Raw genomic sequence first — 8,506 nt, 5'->3', positions numbered from 1 at the left:
ACGACTGAAACGACTTAGCATGCCTGCACAGTGTTTAATTCTAAATGACGTTCCCCTTAATGAGAACTGCTGCCATCTTAAGCTGTGGGGCACTTCAAGGTTAGGATTTTTATTTACTTCTCAAATGAACAGAAAGTACCTCTGCTTACAAATATGCAGAATTAGGGAGAATTCATCATGGGGTTAGGGGATGTGCATGCCCAGGTTTTTTAAAAAGTCCTTTGTGGAAATCTCTTGGGCTGGTGGCTGGGAACATGAGTTCTGACACCAGATGTCCTGGGTTTACCACCGGGCAGTGCTACCCAGGGCAGGCTCCTGGCCCTCTCAGAGTCTTTGCTAGAAAATGAAGATGATATGTGTCGTTGCCTTCCTCATAGGGCTATTTTGAGGATCAGAGGCCACAATACCTATGTGTTGAGGAGACTGACTGGCACATATTAAATACTCTTAAAGGTGAGCCAACAGGGCTTGTAAGAATCTTGAGACGAGTTAGTATGCACTGTCTTCAGACTGTGCCCAGTCTTTAGGAGTGAATCTTGCTTATTTTCCTAATTCACAGAAACCTAAATTTTTCCAGTGCTATTTTCATTGGGGAAAGGATCATGCAGATGTTTCAAAAGTGTTTCCAGGGCTTTCCCTGGCGGTCCAGTGGTTAGGGCACTGTGCATCTATTGCAGGGGGCATGGGTTCCATGCCTGCTTGGGCAACTAGGATCCTGCCCAGCCAACAAACAGAAAAAAAAAAAAAAAAAAAAAAAAACAGAGAGAGAGAGAGAAAAAGTGTTTCCACATAGCCAGGTTTAAAATGACATCATTGTCTCCTTTCTGATGAACTGGGCAGAGGTCGGCTACCTTAAAGAAACTCCATTCCAGAGCTTTCCGTATTAGCAGGCATAGAAGGTGGTGCTGACGTGCCTCGGTGAGTGATTCATTTGCCAGTATATTGATGGCAGTCCCTGCTCGCACTGATGGCCTTCCCCACTTCCTGGCCTGGATGAGAAGGGCTTTGGAAGGAGGGGCAATCAGGAACTGACTCAGCGTTCCTGGGCTTATCTGTTGCAACACCATGTGGAGGACACAGTTCTACTGACCTCGCCTTGTGGTGCCTTAAGTGGCTGCTATGGGAGGAAGTCTTGCCCTGGAAGTTTCCAGAAGACTCCCTGAAACAGCATTGCCAAGGAAGAAACCACTGGTAAAATGACGATGCACTTCTGGCAGGAGGGTGTGGCTGCCCCTCAGAACCTACGTTTCCCAACTATTTTAGATTTCTTTAATTCATCTCTGGCAATTTTTTCCCAATTAACAATTTCTCAATTCCCCCAGGGATTAATGAGTTGCCCTAATGCAGTCTTCATAACGGACTTACCTGGTGGCTCAGAAGGTAAAGCGTCTGCCTACAATGCGGGAGATCTGGGTTCAGTCCCTGGGTCAGGAAGATCCCCTGGAGAAGGAAATGGCAACGCACTCCCAGTATTCTTGCCTGGGAAATCCCATGGACAGAGGAGCCTGATAGGCTACAGTCCATGGGGTCGCAAAGAGTCAGAGATGACTGAGTGACTTCACTTTCACTTTCACTTTCAGTCTTCATAATGGAAGGCTGGCTTTCTTTACACAGGACAAAAATAACAACCCACAGTCCCCGCTTCAGTAGCCCCACAGACCCCTGGGATCACAGCCTGCGTCTGGGGGCTGCTGGGCCCTCATGACTTGGGGTGTGTCCCTTTAGGACAGGCAGCTCATGAGCCCCCCACTCCCACCTGTGTTTCCACTCTCCCCCTAAATGCATCGCATGCACTGCATCGCACCATAAAGCTGCTCGAAATTCCAGAAAACCAACAGACTTTCCACTCTCCTGGAAAAAAACAAAAACCAACCCCCAAAAAACTGTCAGAAATAAGAATATTTGGTCAATTCACTAATATCCTACAAGTTTCACAGGAACTTCAAAGCACTTGGTGTTGTCTGATAGAAAAATTTTAACACCCCTGATGGTTCTGTTAAAAGAACTGAGATCTAGAATAATAAACAAGTATTACTTCTGTGGTGGTTCAGTGGTAATTCTGCCAATTCAGAAGATGCAGTTTCAATCCCTTGGGTGGGAAGATACCCTGTAGAAGGAAATGGCAGCCCACTCCAGTATTCTTGCCTGGGACATCTCATGGACAGAGGAGCCTGGCAGGCTACTGGGGTTGCAAAGGGTCAGACAACTTAGCAACTAGACAATAACAATAACAGTTATTGCCCTAAGATGAATCTGGCTCTAAATGGAGACTGGGTCCCCTGACCCCTCTAGGGTGAGGACCACCACACAACTATGAAACTTGCTCAAGTCTTCTGTCCCTTCCAAAACGGTATTTCCTCATTTGCTCTCTATGCTTTGGGGGTATCACAGTGTGGGGTGCACAGCAGTATGTACTAAGTCAGAAAGGGTGAAGGGCCCCAGTGTTCACCCGTGGCCTTGTGTGGGTCATGCTCCAGAAACCAGGATGGGCCTGATGCAACCACAGCCACACTTCTTGGTGGCTCAGTCTGCTTAACATCACATGGATTTTGCTCTTCCGTTGCTTCTCATAATTTAAAAATGTGGGAAGCTGTAGAAGGCTGCCCCACCCCTGGGGATCATTCCAAAGAAAACTGGGAGGTAGGCTCGCCTCAGTCCTTGCATGCAGACATCCGTCAACGGTTTTTGCAGTTTCCAGGCTTCTGCTTTCATTTCATTCCTTGGGACTTAAATATTCAAATCTGGCATATTCTTGAAGCCTGAGAGATGGATTTAGAAGAGATTTTGTAAGTCACCTGATCCTAAAAACAGGGCACACCCCTTCTTAATAAATAACTTTGAAGAAATTGTGGTTGTAGATCCTGTGATTAGTTTGACAGAGGAAGATGTGCAGGAATAAACACACACTGAAATAAGCATGATGAGGGCAAAGTAATGTCCTTAAAGAATAAGACAATTCTCATTTTTCTCTGTGTCCCTGAAATGCCTTGAAAAAGCAAGCATTTAGTGCAGGAGCTTTGCAATCCGTTACAAAATGTCAGTGTCTATTGAAGGTTCAAATGCATGGAAGACTCCTGCATTTTTTTTTTCTTTCTTTTTTTTTTTTTTGGCTGTTCTTAGGCCTCCTAAATAAGGCATTTTTCCCTAGAGTAGGCTCCCAGGGCAGCATGTCAGGGCAGTGGCTGAGCCTGCTTTGCCGGGGGTCAGGAAGGCTGATCTTCCAGGAAGGGCTGCAGAGACGCTGGGAACAGGACTAGGCTGCTCACAAGTATGAAGAGAATGTCGGGAGAGGAAGTGGCGGCTGTGAGTCAGCATGAGTCATCTCGTTCCAATGAGAATGAAGACTGAGGTGTGCGCCTTTTTTTTTTCTCTCTCTCTCACTTTTTAAATTTTTTTTATTTTTTTGAGTCTCAATCGTGTGGACATCACTGGGAATGGAGGGAAATAACTGACTGAATGAATGGTCGGTGCTTTTTAAGTTTCAAACTGACATTCCAGGCGGGTTGTGCCTGAGCCAGCTTCGGGCTTTCAGACCTTCACAGCCTGGTCCTGAGGAGGTAGAGCTCTCAGCTTCTCCCTGGTGAGTATGTTTCTGTCACTTTCTTGCTCATTTCTGCAGTTTGTCTCAAGAATCTCAGCTCCAGGAGCTTGGCTGAGGGGTCTTGGAGTGGATGCTGTGTTTTGTTCAGACTTTGAAGATCTCTGACTTTAGAAGTTGGCTTCCCAGCACCCTCACCCCCGTAGCTACTGTCTGTGAGCCTGATGGTTTGGAGAAATTTCTTAACCTGTTAATTGTGAGCGTGTGTATTACGGAGAAGCCAGTGATACTTGGTTGGTTTAAAAGAAGCTGTTTTGAGCCTCCTCTCTAGAGCCAAAGGGAAATTCAGAGATGGAGGTGGGTGACCGTGTTAACCCAGGGGTGCTGAGGTTGGGCTGGCTTCCGCTTCTCAGGGGTGGAGGCAAGACGGCTTCTGAGCAATTTCTGGCCTCGTGGTCTGAGCTGCCCACTTTTGGTGCAAGAATTACAATAAAGAGACAGAATTTCGACTTTTCTCTCTAAAAGCATGTGAATGATTCCAGGAGCTTATTGGATGTCTTTTGCCTTTCCTTGGCACTGAAAGTCACAAACGGTAGTAAAATCAGAAAGAAAATATTCAGGGGGCTGGGGGCAGCGGGGGCGGGGGTGTGAGGATGGGGGAGCTGAGTCGTTGAGGCTTGACTTGACCTTGATATGTGTTTCTCAAGCTGTTGCTATTCTGATAAAGCTTCGCTTTACTGTCAAGTAAAATACAGGAAACTTTTTTTTTTTTTTCAAATGTCTGGTTACTGTAAATGAAACGGTTAAAATGTCATAAATACCTTATGATAAACATTTTTCAAATTTGCTTAAAAATCTGCACATCAGTAAGCAGGGTATGACAGAGCTTTTTCAGTACAGTCATTTGAGTGCGTGGGCTTCCTGGGTTAATAATGAGTCAGCACCTGATTTCTCAAATTGGAGTGGCTGAGAGAACATTCTGTTTGCCCCCAGCACAGCCCAGGGGCTGGTGGGCCCCTCCCGGAGGGTGTGGCTGTTTGGTCTCCGCTGTTTGGGTGGCCCGTCCGGCTGCGGTCCCAGCTCTGCTCCGTGCGGCTGGGTGACCCCTGTGCGGAGGGGTTTCTGTGCAGGGTCAGCTCTTCTGGCTGATGCTGAGGGTTTTGAGGGTCTGCCATTATGGGACTGGTTGAGTGTACAGTTGGTGCAATTAAAAATCCAGAGTTTATGAAGGGTAGTGGTGGCCCAGGGCTGAAGCTGCATCTCGTGTCCTCTGACGTCACACTGGCTGAGGGACCTGGGGGAGAGGCGGTCACTGCATGAGCTTCAAAGCCCACATGGTGCAGGCGACAGGTAGCATGGGAAGACTACGTGTATCCACTTAAAAGCCAAGAGCGAGATTCCAAGGAAGAAAATCTCCTCCAACTTTCCTTTTCTTATCTACAGCATGAGAAAAATATTAAAATTTTAAACAATAATCACTGGGTTGCAGGCTAGCTGCTCAAGGCCCCAGTGCAGGCCCTTTTGACTCCATCCTGCACTAAGGTCTGTTGGCCGCCCAGGGCTGGTTTCTGGTGTTCCAGTGACTATAGGTGGCAGGCCCATATTCTTTGGATCACGGGCCCTATATAACCCTCAATGTAGCAAGGCTCTTGGGCTTCCAGACCATGTGTGACTCCACTGGTTTCAGCGGATGGTTGGGAGGACTCAGAGAACCAAGTGCGCACAAGAGGGTCTGGACTCAGCAGTGCCCATGTGCTGAGTTGTTAAGTCGTGTCCGACTCTTTGTGACCCCATGGACTGTAGCCCGCCAGGCTTCTCTGTACATGGGATTCTCCAGGCAAGAGTACTGGGGTGGGTTGCCATTTCCTCCTCCAGGGGATCTTCCCAACCCACGATCAAACTCGAGTCTCCTGCCTCTTCCCCATTGGCAGACAGATTCTTTACCACTAAGCCACCTGAGAAACCCTTGGACTTGTTTAGCTCTACTGCCTTCTCCTCTTACCTGGACTCTGAAGGGATCTGGGCTTACAGCTCCTGAGTTTAGTGCCTTGACTTTTTCAAGCAAGATCCTGCGATTCCAGTGGGATGAGCCTTGTTCCAAGGCTGAGTCACAGCCATACAAGTGTCAACTCAGGGGCTCAGCCAGGCAGGCTGCAGGGGTTTCTAAGGTGGGAGATTTGCCCAGCATCTCTTTCTTGGTAATCTTTGTAAGTGCTCAGAGAAATGCCATCTTTGTGGAGAGAACAGCCCATAAAAGTCGCAAATGCCTTAGGCGGTGCCTCTGTGTTCCGTGTTCACCAGTCCTCTCTCTTGTCCACATTTCAGAGACTGCAGCAGGCATCGGCCATGTGTTTATCCCTGGGTCTTGTGTCTTTAAATCCTCCTGGCTTTGGGGTGGCTGATTTTATCCTAGACATTGATTATGTTCTGTCATGTGGAAGTCAGGCAATTGTATGGATGCTGGAGGTCCATGGGTCTCTCACCCCTGAGATAGAAGCCTATGGTGAACTGCTGTTATCATTTCTGTAATCAGAAGAAAGAGTCATTTGAGAAGGTCTGAAATAAAGCCACGGATAGGTCTGAAAATAGAGCATTTCTGAATGTGATTTGCTGCTTTATCACCTTTTTCTAGGGCTTCCCTGGTGGCTCAGTGGTAAAGAACACACCTGTCAACACAGGAGACCCGGGTTCAATCCCTGGGTCAGGAAAATACCCTGGAGAAGGGAATGGCAACCCACTCTACTATTGTTGCCTGGGAGATCCCACGGACAGAGGATCCTGGTGGGCTACAGGCCGGGGAGTCGCAGAGAGTCAGACATGACTGAGTGACCGAACAGTAACGACAGCATCTTTTTCTAACTACCCAAAGTTCCGAGTCTAAGAGTGAATGTGGGTAGGAAGCGAAGAGAGAGAAACATTCTATAATAGAAACTTCAGATGTTTTCAAAGCACATCTTTGGCAAAAAGAAAACACTGAGAGTTTGATGACCTTTGGCAAGTCGCCCTGTGGTCATGGCGCCCTCAGTCTGAGGGCTGGCCTATGGCTCGCTGGCTAGGTCCCCCACTCTCTGCTCCTAGTCAACCCCCCAACCAGGGTTCTCATTATCCCTTGTCGTGAGGTGTCCATGGCACCTGAGAGGTGGCCTCCCAAGCCCTCGATGTTTGGCAATCTGAGCTGGTTTTTTAACTTACTCGTGTCCTACCTTCATCACCATGAAATGCAAATATCATAGCACCAGTCTCATGGGGCCTTGTAAAGATCAGTGATAATTAACACACAAGTTACAAGGAGACTCAGTAGCCATCACGTACACATTCACTGACTCAGAAATGCATTCATACACCTTTCCATCTCTCCCTGGGCCCTGAACCCTGTGAATCCATAAAGAACTGGCTCTGATGCCCCTGAAGTGAGATCCTGCCTGTGTCTTCCATAATATGCCATGTTCTGTATTTGCAGGACATGTATCGATTAGGTGAGTGGGAAAGTCTTCTTGGTTCTCTCCAGGAACACTGGGGTTCTAGATGTCATGGCCATCACCATCACCATCATCCTTGTCCTTAACATTATCACAGAGAGAGCAGCGCTAATTTCATTCTGCCCAACCACGTGGTAATAATAGTAACTGTCTGTATATTACCTTTGGCCCCCTTCTCCCAAACCCCACACGTACCCACCCTAGAAGACAGGAAGGAGGGTCGGTTTCCTCTACTCACTGGAGATCCAGGATTCCCAGGCAAGTGTATCAGGCAGAGCAGTTTCCTTCAAGGAGTGCACCGGTGATGGGAGAGCCGCTCGCCCCCACCAGGAGAGGAGAGTCGGGAAAAGCAGGGGACCAGGAGGATTCTGAGCATCATCCAACCAGACTCAGGCCACAGGCCGGAAAACTCAGCACCACTGAACCCAGACCTGCCCCCAGGGTGGAAGCAGCTGGATTCTGTACCCATGCTTCCTGTCTTAAAGTCGGCTACAGTCAACTTCTGGTTGTTTGAAAATCATCATAGTATATGGAGCTGACTCATATTGAAAACATTAAGTAAGATACACTTAAAACTAAAACACAGGGGAACATAATATGGCCTTGCCTTGTCGATTCTGGAGACATTCAAGATCAGACAGGGTCTCAGAAGTCACGTCTTTGCACTCGTTCTGCAGGGGAGCAGGAGTGCTCAGTGTGTCCTTGTGCGGTGTGCCTGCTGGGAGCTGCCCCGTCCAAGCGGGGCGCCAGGGCCTTTGCGCACCTCCTGTCTGAGCTTAGACTCTGCACCCCAGGCTCTGGCTCCAGGGGTCAGTCAGTCTTAGGTGGTGCCGCTCTGGGGATACTTGTCCCCCTGCAGCCGCTTCTGCCATAATCCAGAGGACCCTCTGCCAGCGCCTTGGGGTGGGGCAGCGCTGTGCTTGGCTCAGCGCTGCGGGGCTCCCACCAGACTCAAGAGGACAGTTCTGGTGAGACCACAGAGCTCAGGCAAGGAGGAGCCAACAGCAGATCAGAAGGAAGTCGGGGCCACAGGAAGGAGGGGTGGGTGGGAGCCTTGACTGGTCTCAGAGGATTCCTCTGATTTAAAAAAACCCCAAACAACTGGTTTTATTGCCTCTTGTGTAATCAAAAAGGCTAATGGTGATGGCCAATCTCACCCACTGCAGTTTTCTTGCTTATTTTTTGCTTTCGGGATTGGTTATTCTGCAAGGGAAGGCTTCTACTGCAGGTGCTTTTAGCCCTTCTAGCCACCCTGTCCTTTCAAAAAAGTATCATATTTAAATTTTGGAATTTTTAATAATGGCTGAAATGTTCTCATTGGACAAATCCTTCATAGAGTGTGAGAGGGAGAGTTTCTATCAGTTCAACTAGATATAAAGGGAAACTATCAAATAGCAGTGTGTCTAGCAAGTGTTAGGTTTACTTTCTCTTAGGAAAAGATAAAGCAGGTTGTCTGTCCAGGATGAAGGCCAAAAGACAGTTCATTCAT

General features: G+C 48.1%; 1 long non-coding RNA gene across 1 annotated transcript in view; it reads left to right on the top strand.

Moving 5' to 3' along the window:
• Positions 1–2,905: 2,905 nt before the first annotated feature.
• Positions 2,906–8,506, top strand: part of LOC136164616 (uncharacterized) — a 134,787-nt gene continuing 129,186 nt past the window's right edge. The window contains exon 1 of the long non-coding RNA XR_010662382.1: positions 2,906–3,580. This is a non-coding gene — a long non-coding RNA (uncharacterized lncRNA). The remainder of the gene's footprint in view (positions 3,581–8,506) is intronic.

The sequence above is a fragment of the Muntiacus reevesi genome, chromosome 3, assembly GCF_963930625.1.
Source record: "Muntiacus reevesi chromosome 3, mMunRee1.1, whole genome shotgun sequence".
Lineage (NCBI taxonomy): Eukaryota > Metazoa > Chordata > Mammalia > Artiodactyla > Cervidae > Muntiacus > Muntiacus reevesi.
Note: the sequence above shows the minus strand (reverse complement) of the source record. Positions and strands in the feature narration are given on the sequence as shown.